This window comes from Vulpes lagopus, chromosome 5, assembly GCF_018345385.1.
Source record: "Vulpes lagopus strain Blue_001 chromosome 5, ASM1834538v1, whole genome shotgun sequence".
In the NCBI taxonomy this organism is placed as follows: Eukaryota; Metazoa; Chordata; class Mammalia; order Carnivora; family Canidae; genus Vulpes; species Vulpes lagopus.
The window spans coordinates 996,402-1,000,480 of NC_054828.1; positions in this window are offsets into that span (position 1 = coordinate 996,402).

Consider the following 4,079-nt stretch of genomic DNA (forward strand, 5'->3'; position numbering starts at 1 on the left):
GGTCCCATCCTCTGTCCACCTGGCCCCATGGAGGGCTCTGTTGAGCCCTGGCTGCACTGGTGCACTAAGAACTGCCCCGCAGGGTGCTGCCCTGGGCTGCCGGGCCTGCCTGTCCCCAGCCTGTGCCCCGTGGGTGCCTGCAGGTGCCATGCAGGCCCTGGCGTGTCCTCAGGGAGGCCTTGTTCCTGAGCTCTGGCTCAGCATCTGCTTCAGGCTCCAGGAAGCTCTGGGCTGCTTTGCATAGGTGCTAAGTGGCCCTGCTCCCATCCACCGCACCCAGACCCCAGAGGAGTGACTCAGCCCAGGCCATTGGCAGTGAGTGACTCTGAGAGGTGTGGTATCCCAGCCCCAGTGCTCCTGGGCTGGGTGGGTGCCGGCTGGGCAGTGCCCAGGCCCCGAGGCCGGGAAAGCCTGGGGAGCCCGGCACAGGCTGCAGCCTGCAGGTGGGCTGGGTTCGGGCACCAGGGGCAGCACAGGAGGGAGGGAGCCTGGCACAGGCCCAGGCTACTCCCTCAAGAGGGCTGGACAGACACCTGGGGAGGCGGGTGGTTCTTGAAGCAAGAGCAAAGGCTGGAGGCCCAGAGGACTCGGGTGGAGGGAGCCTGGCCAGGCTGCAGGGTTCTTGGAGACCCTGACTGCCCGTCCGTGAAAGGGGCACACACCCTCACCCGCCTGCCGGCCTCACTCAGCCGGTGTCAGAGGAGCCGTGTGGAGATCCTCCCAAAGCAGCGGCGTTAGCACAGTGGTGGAGGGGTGGCCTCCCCAGGTGGCCTGCACCCTCCTGCCCCCCACCACAGCCATGGCTGGGCCGCCCATCTGCAGCCCTGCTGGTCACAGCACCTGCACCCGACAAGGCCACCGCGGCCTGAGCCAGTGCACTGGTGCCCTGGGGAGCCAGCAGAGACCAGCCTGCCTGCCTGTGAGGCCCCGTTCCCTCCCCGCCCCAGGCAGTCAGTGGGCAAAGCAGCCTTGCCCGGAAACCAGGGCTCACCCACCAGCCCTTGGCAAGCAAGGCCCTGGCCCTGACATGCCTGTCTTCCATTGCAGCCCCTCTAGCTGCTGGCCTGCCTGGGCTCTGAGTCCTGATCCAGCACATTCGGGGTGGGCACGGGCGGCTACCACCTGGCCCCTGGCTCTGGGCATCCAGCCCTGTGCCCCTGAGCTCCAGGGGTGTGCGCTCAGGCCCGCCAGGGCAGGAGGAGCTAGGTCCTCTGGGCACAGCCTGTGCGGAGGAGGCCGGGTGGATTCAGAAGAGCTGGAGGCACCAGTGGGAGGAGGCAGGAGGGGGCCAGAGGCCTGGGGATCCTGCAGTCCCCTCCACGCCCAGGTGGCTCTGGAGCAGGGGCCGAGGGACAGCCAGGGTGCGGGGGGCTACCCCGGTCCACCTGCCTAGGACCACCCCCGACCTCGGGGAGGCGGAGGGTGCCGAGGGTGCAGGAGCCGAGCCACGGTGGCCTCCCCATCCACTCAGCCTTCGCCCCGAGACATGATGCGTCCGGACACCCCTTGGCCCTATGGGTCCGGGGGGGAGAGCCGGGGGGAAGGGGGATCTGTGTAGGACAGGTGGGCTGGCGAGCGGGTGTGCCCCCGGGGCACGCTCTCAGGGCCCCTCTCTCTCTCCCCAAGGGCTGCCCAGGGGCCCCCCCTGCACCCTGCCTCGTGTGCCAGGGCTCACTGCCACCCAGCCGGGCCTGCAAACGCTGCCGCTCCTTCTGCGCCACGGTGCTGCAGGGCGCCCGCTTCGTGGCCCTGGGAGGCGGCCAGGGCAGCAGCACATGGACCCCGTAACGCTGAGGACCGAGGACTGAGAGGACCACATGGACCCGGCCCCGCGGCCCCTGGCACGAGGCTAGTGTCTTTGGGAACCTTCAAGTGGATGAGAGACTTTGCATACACAGCTATTTTAGCGAAATCGTGTCACCCCCGCATGGTATTTGTTGTGGAGCCCCCGCCAGCCCGAGCTTGCGCCCCGCACCCATCCACCCCTGCACCCCCCAGAAGAGGGGCCCCTCGCAGGCAGAGGAGCATGGGGAGCCTCCGGGCACCCCCTCCTCCCGAGCCCCCTCTGCTGGAAGGCGCCCCTCACCGGCCCCTGGCCCCTGCCCCCGGCCCCAGGGCTCGGGCAAGGCACCCACTTATTCCCTCATTTATTCAACAACAGTCTCATGCGGGTCCAAGTTGTGCACCAAGTGTCTCCTTCCAACCTGGTGCTAGGTGAGGGGCGTGTAGGGCCCCCCAGGCCAGACCCCCCAGATTCAACCACAGTGGGTCTTCTGGGCCCTTGGCCGCCCGGCTACAGACACCCGGGGGGAGGGTGAGCCCCTGCAGCCTCTTTGGGCTCAGCCTGGGGTGGCCCAGCCACCTGCCCCCCGAGCCTCCCGAGGAGTCCCCAGGGCCAGTTCCGTGTGGACACTGGCAGGGCCAGAGCCCTCCTCCCCCAGACAAGTGGGGAGGGACCTCTCCCCACCTTGGCGGCCATCTGCTTCTGGTCACCTGCAGCCCCTTGGTGCAGGGGTAGACACTTAGGGTGCCAGGTGTGTCATCTGGCAGGTGGGCCCGTCCTGGGCCTGCGCGGCCACAAGGCCTCCTTGCTCCGAGGAGGCCCTGTGCCCGTGAAGTCCCCGGCACAGCAGTTCCCACGTGTCCCGTGGCTCTGAGAAGCGGCTGTGGCACCAGGTCCAGGCCTCGAGGACCCTGCAGCAAGGTCTGCACCCTCCCTGCCTGGTGTGGACACTGAGTCTACGCAGCCTGAGCCCCGGGGGCAGCACGTTCTCCTCTGACTCGCCCCAGCCGCTGCCGTCGTGCTCCTCAGCACAGAGCCTGGCCTCAGGCGTGCTGTTCTGGGCAGTGGGCCCCCGGAGCACCAGGTGGCGGGCAGCAGCTCCGCATCGGCAGCAGTGTGGGATGTGGTGCCCAGAGCCCAGCAGTGACCCCAGAAGCCCCAACGCACTCATGCTGTGGAGCAGGTGGCGGCGGGGTTGAGGCCCAGGCCCAGGATGGAGGGAGCCAGTGTGAGCTCCAGCTCCAGGGCCAGGGTGGCAGGAGGGGGGGCCGTGGTTTGGGGTGTTTGTTAGCAGGCACTATCCTGTGGGGCAGAGGCTCCTTCTCGGCCTGAGTCCATCCCCAAGGAGCACTCTGGCCGGTGTGGCTGTGCCTGCAGGCAGGGCCCCCAGGACCCGCCTTGTGGGGTGCTCACGCTGGGAGCGGTGCCACTCAGGGTCACCCCCAACTTGAGGGGCCCTGTTGGGGTTCCAGGCAGATCCCTGGCCACGCATCCCTTTCCGTGTCCCCCGCTGCTGGGCGGGTGCCCTCCCAGGACAAGCAGTGCTCACACCTGCCCAGCAGATGCAGGAAGGAGGAGGACAAGGGGCACTGGGCCCACCGGGGAGGGCGGAATGCGGGGGGGTCAGAGCCCGCATTCCCCTCCTGCTCCCCGGGCCAGGCTGAGGCCGGAGCGGACGGTGCCCCAAGCTTCTGCCCACAAACGTGCGAGTGTAGAGTCAAATGAGAAGACAAGCGTGGGGTGATCCTGAGCCGAGGCCGGGCCATGTGGCTTTGACCTCTGGGGTGACGGGTGCCCTCAGGAAGTGACGTGGAGTCCCCGGTCCCCCTCCAAGAGCGAGTTCTGTGCGGGGGCTCGGGCCTGCGGTCCCGGGATGCAGGCACCTGCGAAGTCTGCAGTTCTCTGCTCGCTCCGCTGGATGAACCACCAGGGCCAGCGGCCACCGTCCGTCCCCAGCATCAGGACGAGGGCCCCAGTCCTCACCAGTATGTGAGACGGGCTTGCGGGGAACCCGCTTACCTGGAACCCCAGAGACCCAGGGCATCCCAGAGGTGGCGTGGGCATCCAGCCAGCGTCTGGAGGCCCCACAGCCCGAGCCAGGACCCAGCAGGAAGTTGTGGGTTGTGTTTGCGGCCAGCCCACTTGGGCTCTCTTCCACCAGGATGGGGAGTGTCAGCCCCAGGGAGCAAACTCACTCGAGACTCTCCTGCTTGTGTTTGGGCTGGAGCCGCGGGCTGCCAGGCAAGCAGCCGTCCAGGAGGCCCCACGACCCCGCCCCACACCCCACCCTGCCGTC